General features: G+C 40.9%; 1 protein-coding gene and 1 pseudogene across 4 annotated transcripts in view; both read right to left on the reverse strand.

Moving 5' to 3' along the window:
• Window positions 1–19,558, reverse strand: part of Prelid2 (PRELI domain containing 2) — a 91,711-nt gene that overhangs the window by 26,258 nt on the left and 45,895 nt on the right. The gene's annotated exons all lie outside the window — the stretch shown is intronic.
• Window positions 1,983–10,276, reverse strand: LOC103694262 (cyclin-dependent kinase 1 pseudogene; annotated as a pseudogene).

Raw genomic sequence — 19,558 nt, forward strand, 5'->3', positions numbered from 1 at the left:
AGATCATGGAAACAGAAATTAAACAGAGATGTAGACAGACTAAGAGAAGTCATGAGCCAAATGGACTTAACGGATATTTATAGAACATTCTATCCTAAAGCAAAAGGATATACCTTCTTCTCAGCTCCTCATGGTACTTTCTCCAAAATTGACCATATAATTGGTCAAAAAACGGGCCTCAACAGGTACAGAAAGATAGAAATAATCCCATGCATGCTATCGGACCACCACGGCCTAAAACTGGTCTTCAATAACAATAAGGGAAGAATGCCCACATATACGTGGAAATTGAACAATGCTCTACTCAATGATAACCTGGTCAAGGAAGAAATAAAGAAAGAAATTAAAAACTTTTTAGAATTTAATGAAAATGAAGGTACAACATACCCAAACTTATGGGACACAATGAAAGCTGTGCTAAGAGGAAAACTCATAGCGCTGAGTGCCTGCAGAAAGAAACAGGAAAGAGCATATGTCAGCAGCTTGACAGCACACCTAAAAGCTCTAGAACAAAAAGAAGCAAATACACCCAGGAGGAGTAGAAGGCAGGAAATAATCAAACTCAGAGCTGAAATCAACCAAGTAGAAACAAAAAGGACCATAGAAAGAATCAACAGAACCAAAAGTTGGTTCTTTGAGAAAATCAACAAGATAGATAAACCCTTAGCCAGACTAACGAGAGGACACAGAGAGTGCGTCCAAATTAACAAAATCAGAAATGAAAAGGGAGACATAACTACAGATTCAGAGGAAATTCAAAAAATCATCAGATCTTACTATAAAAACCTATATTCAACAAAACTTGAAAATCTTCAGGAAATGGACAATTTCCTAGACAGATACCAGGTATCAAAGTTAAATCAGGAACAGATAAACCAGTTAAACAACCCCATAACTCCTAAGGAAATAGAAGCAGTCATTAAAGGTCTCCCAACCAAAAAGAGCCCAGGTCCAGATGGGTTTAGTGCAGAATTCTATCAAACCTTCATAGAAGACCTCATACCATTATCCAAACTATTCCACAAAATTGAAACAGATGGAGCACTACCGAATTCCTTCTACGAAGCCACAATTACTCTTATACCTAAACCACACAAAGACCCAACAAAGAAAGAGAACTTCAGACCAATTTCCCTTATGAATATCGACGCAAAAATACTCAATAAAATTCTGGCAAACCGAATTCAAGAGCACATCAAAACAATCGTCCACCATGATCAAGTAGGCTTCATCCCAGGCATGCAGGGATGGTTTAATATAAGGAAAACCATCAACGTGATCCATCATATAAACAAACTGAAAGAACAGAACCACATGATCATTTCATTAGATGCTGAGAAAGCATTTGACAAAATTCAACACCCCTTCATGATAAAAGTCCTGGAAAGAATAGGTATTCAAGGCCCATACCTAAACATAGTAAAAGCCATATACAGCAAACCAGTTGCTAACATTAAACTAAATGGAGAGAAACTTGAAGCAATCCCACTAAAATCAGGGACTAGACAAGGCTGCCCACTCTCTCCCTACTTATTCAATATAGTTCTTGAAGTTCTAGCCAGAGCAATCAGACAACAAAAGGAGATCAAGGGGATACAGATCGGAAAAGAAGAGGTCAAAATATCACTATTTGCAGACGACATGATAGTATATTTAAGTGATCCCAAAAGTTCCACCAGAGAACTACTAAAGCTGATAAACAACTTCAGCAAAGTGGCTGGGTATAAAATTAACTCAAATAAATCAGTTGCCTTCCTCTATACAAAAGAGAAACAAGCCGAGAAAGAAATTAGGGAAACGACACCCTTCATAATAGACCCAAATAATATAAAGTACCTCGGTGTGACTTTAACCAAGCAAGTAAAAGATCTGTACAATAAGAACTTCAAGACACTGAGGAAAGAAATTGAAGAAGACCTCAGAAGATGGAAAGATCTCCCATGCTCATGGATTGGCAGGATTAATATAGTAAAAATGGCCATTTTACCAAAAGCAATCTACAGATTCAATGCAATCCCCATCAAAATACCAATCCAATTCTTCAAAGAGTTAGACAGAACAATTTGCAAATTCATCTGGAATAACAAAAAACCCAGGATAGCTAAAGCTATCCTCAACAATAAGAGGACTTCAGGGGGAATCACTATCCCTGAACTCAAGCAGTATTACAGAGCAATAGTGATAAAAACTGCATGGTATTGGTACAGAGACAGACAGATAGACCAATGGAATAGAATTGAAGACCCAGAAATGAACCCACACACCTATGGTCACTTGATTTTTGACAAAGGAGCCAAAACCATCCAATGGAAAAAAGATAGCATTTTCAGCAAATGGTGCTGGTTCAACTGGAGGGCAACATGCAGAAGAATGCAGATCGATCCATGCTTATCACCCTGTACAAAGCTTAAGTCCAAGTGGATCAAGGACCTCCACATCAAACCAGACACACTCAAACTAATAGAAGAAAAACTAGGGAAGCATCTGGAACACATGGGCACTGGAAAAAATTTCCTGAACAAAACACCAATGGCTTATGCTCTGAGATCAAGAATCGACAAATGGGATCTCATAAAACTGCAAAGCTTCTGTAAGACAAAGGACACTGTGGTTAGGACAAAACGACAACCAACAGATTGGGAAAAGATCTTTACCAATCCTATAACAGATAGAGGCCTTATATCCAAAATATACAAAGAACTCAAGAAGTTAGACCGCAGGGAAACAAATAACCCTATTAAAAAATGGGGTTCAGAGCTGAACAAAGAATTCACAGCTGAGGAATGCCGAATGGCTGAGAAACACCTAAAGAAATGTTCAACATCTTTAGTCATAAGGGAAATACAAATCAAAACAACCCTGAGATTTCACCTCACACCAGTGAGAATGGCTAAGATCAAAAACTCAGGTGACAGCAGATGCTGGCGAGGATGTGGAGAAAGAGGAACACTCCTCCATTGTTGGTGGGATTGCAGACTGGTAAAACCATTCTGGAAATCAGTCTGGAGGTTCCTCAGAAAATTGGACATTGAACTGCCTGAGGATCCAGCCATACCTCTCTTGGGCATATACCCAAAAGATGCCTCAACAATAAAAGAGACACGTGATCCACTATGTTCATCGCAGCCTTATTTATAATAGCCAGAAACTGGAAAGAACCCAGATGCCCTTCAACAGAGGAATGGATACAGAAAATGTGGTACATCTACACAATGGAATATTACTCAGCTATCAAAAACAACGACTTTATGAAATTCGTAGGCAAATGGTTGGAACTGGAAAATATCATCCTGAGTGAGCTAACCCACTCACAGAAAGACATACATGGTATGCACTCATTGATAAGTGGCTATTAGCCCAAATGCTTGAATTACCCTAGATCCCTAGAACAAAGGAAACTCAAGACGGATGATCAAAATGTGAATGCTTCACTCCTTCTTTAAATGAGGAAAAAGAATACCCTTGGCAGGGAAGGGAGAGGCAAAGATTAAAACAGAGACGGAAGGAACACCCATTCAGAGCCTGCCCCACAGGTGGCCCATACATATACAGCCACCCAATTAGACAAGATGGATGAAGCAAAGAAGTGCAGACCGACAGGAGCCGGATGTAGATCGCTCCTGAGAGACACAGCCAGAATACAGCAAATACAGAGGCGAATGCCAGCAGCAAACCACTGAACTGAGAATAGGTCCCCCGTTGAAGGAATCAGAGATAGAACTGGAAGAGCTTGAAGGGGCTCGAGACCCCATATGTACAACAATGCCAAGCAACCAGAGCTTCCAGGGACTAAGCCACTACCTAAAGACTATACATGGACTGACCCTGGACTCTGTCCCCATAGGTAGCAATGAATATCCTAGTAAGAGCACCAGTGGAAGGGGAAGCCCTGGGTCCTGCTAAGACTGAACCCCCAGTGAACTAGACTATGCGGGGAGGGTGGCAATGGGGGGAGGTTTGGGAGGGGAACACCCACAAGGAAGGGGAGGGGGGAGGGTGATGTCTGTCCGGAAACCGGGAAAGGGAATAACACTTGAAATGTATATAAGAAATACTCAAGATAATAAAAAAAATAAAATAAAATAAAATAAAAATAAAAATAAAAATGGGAAAAAAAAAAAAGTAGAAGACTTTAACACCCCATTCCCACCAATGGACAGATCATAGAAACAGAAACTAAAGAGAGACACAGCAAAACTAACAGAAGTTATGAACTAAATGGATTAAACAGATAGTGTAAGGCTTGAAGTGAGTTTTAACTACCAGAAGATGCCCCCGCCCCAAGTGAGACAAGAGAATGGAGACAAGAGGTTTATTTTTCCAGCACATCAGGGTTGACATTCAATCAGCCCGTTGTGGTGAGTGACTGGAAGGCACCCTGAATGGCTATAACAAGCAGTGTTTATACTTTTTAGGGGTACGAATCACATCGTCAAAGTTACAGTTTCAACTTATTGGCTAGGCATAATGACCTTTGAATGTATTGGCTAGCAAGCATATGACATGCATTGGAACTCTATCTTGGACCAGAGGGTCAGATGACTATCAGTTCATTCTGTGGTTTTTTTGTTTTGTTTTGTTTTGTTTTTCAAGAATGTCCCTGCTCTTCCCAAGAAATGTGGGTGGAGAGTGAAACTTGGCTTAGCCTTGACCCAAGGTGGGGAGCTAGTACTAAGCCTAATCTTGACCTGAGGCAGTGGGTATAAGTTTGACAAAAGCCCCTAGGGTCCTTCCCATGAACCCCATAACTTACCTACTTTCTACCAGGCCAAGCTTCTTAATAGCTCTTACACTTCAGTAAAAACTAGGGTCCTCCAATATCTATAAAACATTTCATCCTAAAACAAAAGAATATACCTTCTTCTCATCATGTCATGGCTCATTCTCCAAAATTGACCATATAATCAGACAAAAACAAGCCTCAATGGATATAAGACATTTGAAATAATCACATGCATCCTATCAGATCACCACATACTGCAGCTGGTCTTCAATAGCAACAAAAACACTGGGAATCCCACATGCACGAACAATGCTGCACTCCATGATAACTTGGTCAAGAAAGAAATAAAGAAATGAAAGACATTTAATGAAAATGAAGGTACAACATACCCAAACTCATGGGACACAATGAAAGCAGTACTAAGAGGAAACCTCATAGAACTAAGTGCTTCCATAAACAAATTGGAGAGAGTATACACTAGCAGCTTAACAGCATATCTGAAAGCTTTAGAACAAAAAGAAGCAAATACAACCAAGATGAGTAGATAGATGGCAGGAAATAATCAAACTCAGAGCTGAAATCAATCAAGTAGAAACAAAGAAAACTACACAAAGAATCCACAAAACCAGAGCTGTTGAGAAAAAACAAGATAGATAATCTCTTAGCCAGACTAACCAGAGTACACAGAGAGAGTATCCAAATTAACAAAAATCAGAAGTGAAAAGGGAGATATAACCGAAACTGAAGAAATTCAAAAATCATCAGATTCTACTACAAAAGCCTATACTCAACAAAATTAGAAAATCTGGATGAAATAGACAATTTACTAGGCAGATACTAGATACCAAAGTAAAATCAGGATGAGATAAACCATCTAAACAGTCCCAATAACCCTAATGGAATAGAAGCAGTCATTAAAAGTCTCCCAACTAAAAAATCCCCAGGAACAGATGGTTTTAGTGCAGAATTCTATCCGACCTTCAAAGAAGACCTAATACCAATTCTTCTCAAAGTATTTCATAAAATGGAAACAGAAGGACCACTACTTAATACATTCTATGAAGCCACAGTTACACTAATACATAAGCCACACAAAGACACAATAAAGAAAGAGAACTTCAGACCAATTTCCATCATGAATATTGATGCAAAAATACTCAATAAAATTCTTGCAAACCAAATGCAAGAACATATCTGAATGATCATTCACTGGATCAAGGTTTGATCCGAGGGATGCAGAAATGGTTCAATATATGGAAATCCATCGATGTAATCCACTGTATAAACAAACCGCATGATCATCTCATTCAATGCTGAAAAAGCCTTCCACAAAACACAACACCCCTTCATGCTAAAAGTACTAGAGAGAATAGGAATTCAAGGTCCATACCTAAATATAGTAAAAGCAATATACAGCAAGCCAAAAGCCAACGTCAAACTAAATGGAGAGAAACTTGAAGCAATCCAACTAAAATCAGGGACTAGACAAGGCTGCCCACTCTCCCCCATCTATTCAATATAGTACTTGAAGTTATAGCCAGAGCAATTAGGTAACAAAAGGAGATCAAAGGCATACAAATAGAAATGAAGGAAGTCAAGATATCACTATTTGCTGATGATATGATGGTATACATAAGTGACCCAAAAAAGTCCACAAGAGAACTCCTATAGCTGATAAACTACTCCAGCAAAGTGGCTAAATGCAAAATTGACGCAAACAAATCAGTAACCTTCCTCTACTCAAAGGATAAACCGGCTAAGAAAGAAATTAAGGGAATGATACCCTTTACAATCGTCTCAAATAATGTGAAATATATTGATGTGACGCTAACCAAGCAAGTGAAAGATCTATATAAGAAGAACTTCAAGTCTCTGAAGAAAGAAATTGAAGAAGACCTCAAAGGATGAAAAGATCTCCCATGCTTATGGATTGGCAGGATTAACGTAATAAAATTGGCCATTTTACCTAAAGCAATCTATAGATTCAATGAAATTCCCATCAAAATTCCAACTCAATTCTTCACAGAGATAGAAAGAGCACTTTTCAAATTCATCTACAATTTAAAAAACCCAAGATATCAAAAACCATTCTGAACAAAAAAAGAACTTTTGGGGGAATCACCACACCTGACCTCAAGTTATACTGTAGACCAATAGTGGAAAAAAAGAACAAACAAACAAACACATGGTATTGGTACAGACAGACAGGTAGACCAGTGGAAAAGAACGGAAGTCTCAGAAATGAATCCACACACCTATAGACACTTGACCTTTGACAAAGCAACTAAAACCATCCACTTTCTACATTTTCTTTTTTCTTTCTTTTTTTTTTCTTTTTCTGAGCTGGGGACCGAACCCAGGGCCTTGCGCTTGCTAGGCAAGCGCTCTACCACTGAGCTAAATCCCCAACCCCCATTTTCTACATTTTCAAGGCAACATTTTCAACACATGGTGCTGGTTCAACTGGAGATCAGCATGTAGAAGAATGCAAATCGATCCACTCTTAACTCCTTGTACAAAGTTCAAGTCCAAGTTGATCAAGGACCTCAACATCAAACCAGATACACTGAAACTAATAGAAGAGACAGTGGGGAAGAGCCTCAAACACATGGACAAAGGGGAAATTTTCCTGAACAGAACACCAATGGGTTATGTTCTAAGATCAAGAATCAACAAATGGAACCTCACAAAATTGAAAAGCTTCTGTAAGCCAAAGGACACTGTTGTTAGGACAAGACAGCAACTATCAGTTGGAAAAAGATCTTCACCAATCCTACATCCCATAGAGGGCTAATATCTAATATATACAAAGAACTTAAGAATTTAGACTCCAGAGAAGCAAATAATCCTATTTAAAAAAAATGGAGTACTGGGATGCAGAAATGGCTCAGCAGTTAAGAGCACTGACTATTCTTCCAGAGGTCCTGAGTTCAATTCCCAGCAACCACATGATGTCTCATAACCATCTATAATGGGATCCGATGTCCTCTTCTAGTGTGTCTGAAAACAGCTACGATGTATTACATATATGAAATAAATAAGTAAATCTTTAAAAAAAAGTGGAGTACTGAGCTAAACAAAGAATTCTCAACCGAGGAATAGCGAATGGCCAAGAAGCACCTAAAGAAATGTTCAACATCCTTAGTCATCAGAGAAACGCAAATCAAAACAACCCTGAGATTCCACCTCACACCAGTCAGAATGGCTAAGATCAAAAATTCAGGTGGCAGCAGATGCTGGCGAGGATGTGGAGAAAGAGGAACACTCCTCCATTGTTGGTGGGATTGCAGACTGGTACAACCATTCTGGAAATCAATCTGGAGGTTCCTCAGAAAATGGGAAATAGTTCTATCTGAGGACTGGGCTATATCACTCCTGAACATATACCCAAAAGATGCTCCAACATATAACAAGAACACATGTTCCACTATGTCCACAGCAGCCTTATTTATAAGAGCCAAAACCTGGAAACAACCCAGATGTCCCTCAACAGAAGAATGGATACAGAAAATGTGGTACATTTATACAATGGAGTATTACTGTGCTATTAAAAACAATGATTTCATGAAATTCACAGGCAAATGGATGGAACTTGAAAATATCATCCTGAGTGAGGTAACCCTGTCACAAAAGAACACACATAGTATATACTCACTGATAAGTAGATATTAGCCAAAAGAAGCTCGGAATACCCACAATACAACTCATAGACCATATAAAACTCGAGAAGAAAGAAAATCACACCAAAGTATGGCTATTACAGTACTACTCAATAGGGGGAAGAGAATAATCTCTGGGAAGTAGAGGGAGTGAGGGATATGGGAGTGAGAGAGGAGGGGGAGGGAAAAGGGAGGGTCAGTTCAAATATGGGAGGAGAAGAGAAGTACAGAGGTTCAGGAGTTTGAAAGTAGTTGTGTAGCAGAGGGGTAAGGGGAAGTGGGAGTAGCCACTAGAAAGTCCCAGATGCCAGGGACCCATGAGGTTCTCAGAATCCAATAGGGAGGACTTTAGCCAAAATACCCAACAAAGGGAAAACAGAACCTGTAGAGACCGTATCCAGTGGATAGGCATGGCCCCCAGTTGAGGGATGGGGCTACCTCAAAAATATTAATCTAGAATTCTACCTGTCAAAAAAAATGCAGGGACAAAAAGTGGGGCAGAAACTTAAGGAAAGACCATCCAGAGGTTGCCCCACCTAGGGATCCATCCCATCTGCAGACGCCAAACCCAAACACTATCGCTGATGCCAAGAAGCACTTGTTGACAGGAGCCTGGTATAGCTGTCCCCCGAGAGGCTCAGCCAGAGCCAGACCAATACGAATGGAGGTGTACACAGCTAAACATTGGACTGAGTGTGTGGACCCCAATAGGAAAGTTAGAGCAAGGACTTATGGAGCTGAAGGGGTTTGCAACCTCATAGGAAGAACAATAATATCAACCAATCAGACCCCACCACCACCACCAACGTTCCCAGGACTAAACCACCAACAAAAGAGAACACATGGAGGACTCATGGCTCCAGCTGGATATGTAGCAGAGGATTGTGTTATCTGGCATCACTGGGAGGAGAGTCCTTTGGTCCTGTGGAGGCTTGATGACCCGGAATAGGGGAAAGCTAGGCCACTGAGGCAGGAGTAGGTATACTGGTAGGGGAGCACCCTCTTAGAGGTAGGAGGTAGGGAAGAGGAGATAGGGGGCTTGTGGAAGGAAAACTGGGATAGGGGATAACATTTGAAATGTATATAAATAAAATAAACAATAAAAATAAGAGAGAGAAAAGATAGGAAGAGAATCAACAGTAAAAGCTACTCTCTCCCCCTGCTTCAGCAGGCAGGGACTTCCACAGAAAGCTGCGCCTTAATCTGATTGTCCAAGTCATCAAAGTACGGGTGCTTCAGGGCTACTTTGCCATAAACTTGTTTGGCAGGATCAAAGACTAGCATTTTTTTAGGGCAAATCTGAGCTGTTTCATCCAGATCCTTGACATGGGCTACAAGGATCCCTGGCTTCCACTTAGGAAATGTGTTCTTTATTTCCAGTCAAACCTGGTTGTTAGAAGTTTCCAGATCTTTAAAAATCCTGAAAAATTGGTCCGTGTCTGAATCGCCGATGAATAGCAGCTTCTTGGCCGTTCTGGAGATACGGTCCCTCTGCTCCAGAGGTCATGCAGAGTGGAGTATAACTGATCCCAGCAACATTTCCAAAGATGGCTACCACAGTGTCGCCACCTCTGAGTGCACAGTCTTATCTGTATTCTGAATGCCATGACAAGGCCAAAACCAGCTAGGTTGATTGCTCCTTTGTCATCAATCAATAGATTGAGTTTTCAAGTCTCTATGAAGTGCTCTTTGGGAATGAAAAACACGATCCCCTGGAGGATTTGGACAGGGAACTCTTAAAGAATAAGGAATCCATGAACTGACCTGGAGGGATTAAATCCAAGTACTTCTTGTAATCCAGGAACAGGAATTCAAAACTTAGATACAACCTGGAGTTCTGCATGAGCACAGTCTGAAGTCTGACTATTTGGATGACCAAGTTCTCCAAATTGCATTACTAGGCACTCTTTCCTCACTTTCAAGACTGATTTTCTCCCTGGTGTCTGGCCTGTAGTTATACACTGCTATACACCGTACAAGTACCTTCTCCAAGTTTCTCTGTTTTGATATAGTCTTCCACAGCTACTCAACAGGTTACCGCAGACCCTCTCTGTTCCCATGGCAGCCACACGACAGTTCAGGACCTCACAGACTCGGCGAGCAACTCTGGGAACTTGGAGGGCAAATGCCTCCAAGTTGGACTTTAACATAAAAAGATGACAGTGACCACTTATGGTCACTTCCTGTGTGCCAATGTATCAGAAGTGCTTCATTACACTTGCCTGTGATTCTCATACTCATGACGTAAACAGCATTCATTATTCAAATGTCACCCAGAGAAAGGCTGGGCTACAAGATTTAAACCCAGGTCATAATGACTCCAAAGACAGGCTCATTATAACCACTAAAAATTGATGGCAGTCCTATAATGGGGAAAATAAGTTTTTGCTTTTAACTGTCTTGCGCTTTGCTTTTTAAATAACGACAAAACAACTGATCATTTGCCTTGTCCTGAGTCCTGACCCTTGTTGTTTTACATAACTCATTTACTCTTCCCAAGGACTCTAGGAAGTAGAGTCCTCAAAAGGGAGATGTTAATGGCTTGTCCAAGGTCACACAGCTATTCTGGGCAGGGAATTGTCATGAATGGCTCTACAAAGAATCTAATTTAAAAGAGGAACTAGTTATTTAGTTCATGTACTATTACTTAGAAACAGTCTTTAAAAAGCCTCATAAAAATTATGTAAAAGATTTATAGTCTTTGGGAGAAGAATGTCCTAATTTCTTTGAATTTTAACTATTTCAGACATATGGAAAAGATTAGAGAATAATAAAAAAAGTCAATGTTTTAACAAATTAAGAATCTTTAAAAGTAACAAAACCTATACCCTACTAAAGGTCACTGACCAGGAAAAATTTTAATTAGACCCTTTAAATTCCACTTATGCTGGGAATCAATACGAAAGAAATTAATTAACTGCAAAAGACACCGTTTTCTTTTGCTCAGGAAATTTGGGGTTAAAAATAAAAAAACAGTTTAGGGTCACATGTGACAGACAGCTCATGCCTGTAATCTTTTTTTTTTTTCCTTTTCTTTCTTTCGGAGCTGGGCAAGCGCTCTACCACTGAGCTAAATCCCCAACCCCTCATGCCTGTAATCTTAGTACTTGGGGAGCTGAAGCAAGAGAGTCACCATGAATTCCAGGCCACCCTAGGATACGAAGACACTATCTCAAAACAATAACAACGGCAACAAAAATCCAGAAAGAGTAAGGGGAGAAAAAGAAGGAGGAAGCAGACAGGAGAGAGGGTTTGAGGCAGGGAGAAAGGGAAGAAATAGAAGGGCAGCTGTTTAAACTGCCTCCAAGGAAGACAGATAGCTAAGGTCTAGCACGAGTCAAAAAGCCAAATACCAGACAGCAAGTAGAATTCAAAACAAACAACTTGAAGGTCACAAAAAGACATACTTCAGCAAACTCACTAAATACAACACTCCTCTGTTCTTGAACAGGAAGACACAGAAGCCTCCTCCAGACACCCTCCAGGTGCTCTGCCCACTGCTGAGGTCTCTCAAAGAGTAGACATGCATCCAGCACCAAAACATGAACTCCTACCACAGAGTAGAAGTCTACATAAGAAAGAAGTCAACCCTGAGAAGAGGCAAAGGACCCAAAAATAACAAGTCCACAGAACCAGAAACCCAGGAAGCCTTTAATTAGCATTATTTAGACCTACCTCAAATACCACAGAGTAGATATCTAGATAAGCAATCAACACACCCTTCCCCAATCTCAGCTGAGTAGTGGTGGCATACACCTTTAATCCCAGATCTCTGGAGGCAGGGGCAGGCAGATCTCTGTGAGTTCAAGGGCAGGCTGGTCTACAGAGCAAGTTTTAGAATGGCCGGGGCTGCATAAGAGCAACCCTGTCCCAAAAAAAAAAAAAAAAATAGGAAGGAAGGTGTGAGAAGGTGGATTACTAGACAGACTACCAGTAAGAAATGAAGTTACCTTTCAATTGAGTAGCCATTCCTATACTTCTGAATTTAACTCCTGAGCTGAGATTTTTTTGGTCTTTGGGTCAAATTGAGAGCCTTAATTTAGTGCAAAGAGCCTAGCTGGGGACAAGCTAGAACCTACCAAGTGTTTTGATCCACAGAAGATCTGTACCTCTGCTGTGGTGTGCTTAGCATTCAGCCCATGTACTGTGCAAACTCTCTTCTTCCCTTTTTCTTCCTTGCTTTTTCCTTCATTATTTCTTCTTCTTCTTCTTCTTCTTCTTCTTCTTCTTCTTCTTCTTCTTCTTCTTCTTCTTCTTCTTTTTCTTCTTCTTCCTCTCCTCCTCCTCCTCCTCCTCCTCCTCTTCCTCCTCCTCCTCCTCCTCCTCCTCCTCCTTCTTCCCCTTCCCTTTCCCCTTCCCTTTCCCCTTCCCCTTCTTCTTCTCCTTCTTCTTCTTTTGGAGGTGGTGCATCTTGGTTCAGCCTGTTTCAGCTTTAAGTTCTGTGCCTGCCTCATTTTATATCTAGAAGGTAATGTTTTATGGTGGCCACAATCTGTTTCCATTGTCTTAGTATATTTGAACTTTTGCACAACAGAGTAAGTGCACAGGCTCAGAAAACTAACACACTGATGGAAGATTTGATCGAGGACAGTGGAGAGGACTCAGCTCATGATGACGTCCTAGTACGGGATTGAGTAGAACAGAAGAGCATTTGAAACTGAGTGACACAGTAAGAGCCAAGATGGCAAGTGTATGACCTCTGCAGTCTGACAACTGTCCACTTCAAGGTCATAGGTACACCTGCTGTTGCTTCAGCTGGGCCATTGTCTTATCTCCTAACCAAGATTCCTGTCTTCACACCAGAAGCTAAGAGAATGGGATTCAAGTTCCAGCATTGTATGCTAGATTCATTTCGACATTTGTAGGAGGAAAGCTGGGAATAACTACAGCCCTTTTCCAGGCTATCGAAAGGATAACTGTAAAACTACAAAGTGCTTGGATCACAACGTGCAACCACTGATTAACTACTATCATTGTTCTATCCGGTCTCCCTAAAGCTTCTAAACTGTATTTATGGAAGGTACAAATTAAAAATAAGCCATTTTGCTCTATTACTGGGACCAGCATGCCAAAGGCCTACACATATTTATAATATGGCATTTGGCTCATATGAACAGAGCTGTATTATAAAATTATAAAATCCCTAATGCATGTTCACTGCCTTTCCTGCTAACTAGTGTTTTATGAGCATGTTTCTCATTTTTAATACTTTATTGTCTCCTCAACCTTTAACCATCTACTTTTTAAATGGTTTATCTCTGGTGCTCTTTAATCTAGGCATACCTGAAATTATTTAGTTTTTAATGTAAGTTTAAAGATTAACAATTAGAAAAATGCTTAGAAATAACAAGAAATAGAAGAGAATGAAAAATAGATATAATTTTAGAATTTAAAATTATTTAATTGGGGCTGGAGAGATGGCTCAGCAGGTAAGAGCACTGACTGCCCTTCCACAGGTCCTGAGTTCAATTCCCAGCAACCACATGGTGACTTATAACCATCTGACCTGATGCCCTCTTCTGGTGTGTCTGAAGGCAGCTACAGCATACTTATATACAATAAATAAATCTTTAAAAAAAAAAAGAGGAGGTAATGCCTATTTTAAAGTAATGTCTTAATGCAATCTAATTTTACAGAAAATGATAGTTTAGATTGAAGGACCCTAGGGCTTTCAGCCAGCCTTACACCCACAGACTCGGGTCAAGATTAGGCCAAGTACCAGCTTCCTGCCTTGGGTCAAGGCTAGGGCTGTAGTGAGCCATATTGGATTTGGGCCTGGATAGCTCAAAGTGGCTATGTGACTCTTGGTCACACATACTCCACGAGAGCCTCTCCCATGTATTTACGGCACAGGAAGAAAAGACCAAGTAGTAAACATGCGGTGTCTCCACTGCATGACTGCTGAGCCCGGCTGATGCATGTGGAACTGACACACCTGGACCACACCTGGGTGGTGGTCAATTTACTTCTGCCTTTTGCTTCTTCAGCTTTTATCCTTGAAATTTAGGCTGGTCTTCTCGGATTTCTCCCTAATTAATTCAGGTCTCGTAGTCGGTCACGAGCCAGGGTTTCCCACTGTGCTTCCCAGATATTTTCTACCTGGGGAACTTGGGTACATAAGTGGTGAATAAAGCTACAGGAGGCTCTCTCTCACTTCCTCTCCTGGCTTGACATGAATAACCTGTGTGTGTGTGCTTCTTTCATCCCGCAGGCTTTCGCCCGATTCTCGGTACCGTGCCCGTGCTGGCGCCGACATAGGGCAAGTTCCATTCTCCACCCACAGTTCTCAGGAGGAGCAGAGACATTCTTGAAAAACTACAAAATGAACTGACTGATAGTCACCTGACCCTCTGGTCCCAGATAGAGTTCGAATGATGTCGTATGCTTGCTAGCCAAAAGATTCAAAAGTCAATATGCTTAAGCTAATAAGTTGAAACTGTAACCTTGCTGATGTAACCTGTACCCCTAAAAAGTATAAAAACTGCTTGTAATAGCCATTTGGGGTCGACTTCTACTCACTCGCCACGAGGGGCTGAGTGAGGGCTGACCCCAACATACTGGAAAAATAAACCTCTATGTTTGCATCAAACTCCGTTCTCATGTTTCACTTAGGGGATCTCCTGGTAGTTAAGACTCACGTCAAGCCTTACAAGAGCAGAGCAAGCAAAATGAACAACATGGTTATCAGAGTTTGGCCAAAACAGGCCTGGGTTTCCTAACGCATGGCCAGGTCAGCACACTCATTGCTGCACCATGTATTCATGGTCTCTCCTACCATCATACAAACAGTGACACCACACATATCGGAACCTTGGTAAAACAATTTTAACCTTTCAGACAAGAGCTTAAATTCCCAGATTTCATCTTCCTTCGGAGAGAAAACATTCCAGAATTGCAGCTTGCTGATTTAAGAGATTCCCAAAAGCTATGGTGGTAAGCAAAGTCTATTACAAACAGATGAATTCAAATGAGCCATCCAGGAATTTGGGATTCCTAGACCTTATAGTCAAAAAAATATATATATAGCTCACAGAATACTCATTTTTCTCTGCTGGGATGGCTGTGCTTCAGGAGCCTAAGACTCTAATGGCAACAGAATGAGCAGAGCTGATAGGGAGGGGCAAAGCAATAGCACAGGCCTATCTGGAAATAAATTGTTAAGAAGTAGTCTCCTTTATAGCTAATACCCACTTATAAGTGAGTCCATACCATATGTGTCTTTCTGCCTCTGGGCTACCTCAGTCAAGATGATAGTCTCAAGTTCCATTCGTTTGCCTGCATGACTCATGATGTCTTTGTTTTTAATAGCTAAATAGTATTCTAATTCTGTAGATATAACCATTTTCTTTATCCATTCTTCAGTTGAGGGACGTCTAGGCTATTTCCAATTTCTGGTTTTTACAAATAAAGCTGCTATGAACATAGTAGAGTAAGTGTCCTTGTGGTACAGTAGAGCATGTTTAGGGTATTTTCCCAGGAGTGGTATAGCTAGGTCTTGAGGTACCCAATGTTCTGAGAAACCACCAAATTGATTTCCAAGGTGGTTGTATGAGTTCGTATTCCCATCAGCAATGGAGGGTGCTCCACATCCTCATCAGCATGTACAATCACTTGAATTTTTGATCTTAGCCAAGGAGCATGTAGGGGCTACACATTTGTAGCAAATATGCAGCTTGGTCTTCATGTGAGTCCCTAACAAGTGGAGTGGGGGTTCTCTTGGTCTCTGTCCCCCTGTCATTGGATCCCTTTCCCCCTACCTGGATTGCCTGGTTGGGCCTCAGTGGGGGATGATGTGCCCAGTCCTGCTGTTACTAGATGCCCCAGTGTAGAATGATACCCAAGAGGAGCTTCCCTTCTCTGAGGAGGAGGGGACAATGGAAGGAAATTTGTAAGAGTAAATCTGGAATAGGGGAAGGGAGAGGGACTATGATCAAAATAAAATAAAATAAATATATAAAAAGGTAAAAATAAAAAAAAGAAGTAGCCATCTCATGGCATCAAGAGAAGTAGTCATCTCATAGCATCAAATGAATTAATACACCTGTATCTCCTGAATTGGTCTATTTGAGCTCTCAAGAGGTGGGTTAAAGAGCATTATCAACCTTTAACCCCAGCATTCAGGAGGCAGAGACAGATGGGTCTCTAGTCTACACAGTAAATTCTAGGATAGCCCAGGCTACACAGAAAAAGTCTCTTCTCGTGCCAGTAAGTTTTATTTATGTTGTGGAATGATACTTCTTCTTGCTCTATTCTTCTGTCTTGGGGACACTGACTTTGAAATGTCCATCTCTTATTAAGTGTATACATGGGACACAAAGTTGTCAGTTAAGGAACTCATCATTCACAGAGCAGCCATATCAACATCACACAACAGAAAAGGCCCAGACGGGAACTGGGGCCAAATGATGTGCCAATGGCAGAATCAGTAACTGTTATCATTTCCAGAGCAGATAATTGGAGGCTCGGACAGAGCTGGTAATTTTGTGTCTGCTTCGCAATTCAATGAGCTAAAAATAATCAGCCCTTTGACAGTCCTAAGACGTCCACGTTCATTCAACTCACAAGAAAACTAGGGATGGCCAGAACAGAATTGGTAAAGAGGCTGCAAACTGGCAGAATTATTTTAGACAGGAACTTGCTAATACACATAGAAAGTTTTAACCCAAGAAGTAATCAGATGTGTACAGAAGTATTTACACTTAGGGATTTGACCCAATACTATTTCCAGTAATGGAAAAAATAGAAATTGATAACAAAAGCTATTACTCAAAGAGGAGACTGTACAAACTGTCAAACTTCTGAAGACTGCACTGTCTAGTTACCTGGGCACACCCATAAGCCATGCTTGGGAGGCAATGGCAGGAGATTTAAATTTCAACACCGGCATGAGCTAAGGAAAGAGGTTATGGCAGCTTAGGCTATTTGTAAAAACGTATCTAACAAAATCAAAGAACAACAACAACAAAGGAAGTATGTAATGACAAAAAAAGTTAAAATATGTCCGTAAGTGAAAACACTAGGCTGAATAATTCCAACTTTTTAAAAAATAAAAGCCATTAATCCAGACACCTGCAAAAACAGAGATACACAGAAAAAGCTATATCAACATGCAAAGAGGGATACATTATTATAATTTATATTTCCTTGTACTTGAATCAAATATTGATAATTTTTAAAAATGATAAAAACACAAAAAGGGAACAACCCAAAGCTCTCTCTCTGTTACCATTGTAAACGTCTCTGTTACCATTGTATATCTAAAATATTATCCAAGGCTGGAGACATCTCCAACAGCCTACACTCTCTCTCTCTCTCTCTCTCTCTCTCTCTCTCTCTCTCTCCCTCTCTCACTCACACACACACACACACACACACACACACACACACACACACACACACACAGAAGAAGGGATGTAGGGAAGTAGGGAAGCAAGGAACTCCTGAGTAATCAAGTAGTGTTTGATTTGGCACAGCCATAACAAAGATTCCAGATCCACAGGAATGGCAAAGTCTTCCTTGGGTGAGGCTCAAAGGGACAGAAGAGTCGTCCTTGGATCCCAGTGCTAATGCTACAATGTGTGCAGAAAATGTCTCCCACAGCAGTCTCCTCCTGGATGTTTGTGACCTGGAGACAGCTCCCCTACAGAAACTGCTCCTACAGAGATTAACTAGATCCTCCTCCTGTTCAGCTGCATATAATAAATAACCCTCCCTCTGCATTTATCTGTACGTGATAATAGCGCCTCCCTCCCTGTTCAACTGTATATAATAGATACTCTGAGTCCCAAGGTGCTGTGATTTCTCCATCAGATCCTAGCTTTTCTGTACCCACATGTAAGTTGTTTCTTCATTCCCTTGTTGCTCCTTGTCATGGTTCTTGGACCGAAGCCAATAATGAAGCAAAGGGGGAAGCAATAGCACCTACAACCAAGCTCAATTAACTGTCAAGACATTTCCAAAGGCAACTGAAATCTCATCTTGGTGGGCTACTGTGGCCCACACTGGTAACCTGAACTTGGAAGCTAAGTCAAAAAGATCCTGAATTTTAGGCCAACTAGGTTATATAGCAAGTTCCAGGCCAGCCAAGGATACTACAATAGAGATTTTTGTCGCAACAAAATAACAACCAAAATCATTCTAAAGTAAGTACTTAAGCTGTTTATAGGGCTGGCACTGTAACTCACTTGGTAAAGTAATTGTCTTGCCAGCATGAGGACCAGAGGTCAATCTCAGAATAGAAGTAAGCCAGGCATGGAGGTATATACTTGTAATCCCAGTGCCAGGGAGGCACGGACAGGTGGACAGCCCTGCCATTCACTAGTTTGCCAGCCTTCCCAGAGATCCCCAGGTCCCAGCAACAGGTGCTGTGTCAGAAAACAAAGTGAATGGCATCTTAGGTGTAATGCAAGAGGTTGTCCTCTGTCTTCTACACTCATGCATGCACATGTGCATGTGTTATCTGTTATCTTCCTACACACACACTCTCACACACACACATTCTCTCTCTCTCTCTCTTTCTCTCTCTCTCTCTCTCTCTCTCTCTCTCTCTCTCTCTGTGTGTGTGTGTGTGTGTTTTATTTACATATAAATCTACTTTTTATCAGAAAACACCTTTTAATACAAGTAATTACTGAAGTTTAATATGTGCCAAGCATGCTTACAGGCTTATGAAATCCTTTCCAATCTCTGTGGAATAAAACTATGATCGCCCATTCTACAGAAGAAAAGCTGGGGTCTGGGTTGTAACACGTGAATCTAGAGTAGCAGACCAGTGGCCAACGAACCTTTCTCTAAAGCTTCACATTCAGTCGCTACACTGAGCACCTGCCCAGAATTCCACCTCATTCCAAACAGCCTCTGAGAAGCAGGCACACTCTTTAGCTCAGGGGTTGATACTTGAATCTGGCTGTCATGGTGTCTATGATTTGCTCCAAAGCACTTGAGTATACACACTGTAATAATGTAGCATGTATACATTATGTGCTGTCATATGCCAGGCAGGCCCAGTGCCCTCAGGGCCTTCACGCTCCAGTGGTCATAGTGACTACTCTAGTCAGCACCTTCACTTCAGAAATTTCCATTATCATTATCCTTGAAAGAACATTAGCCCAAGGAATGTGAACTGAGTTTTCACTGGTGAAATTGGTGTCTCAATAACTACCATAGTGAACGTTAG

This window comes from Rattus norvegicus, chromosome 18 (assembly GCF_036323735.1).
Source record: "Rattus norvegicus strain BN/NHsdMcwi chromosome 18, GRCr8, whole genome shotgun sequence".
NCBI lineage: Eukaryota > Metazoa > Chordata > Mammalia > Rodentia > Muridae > Rattus > Rattus norvegicus.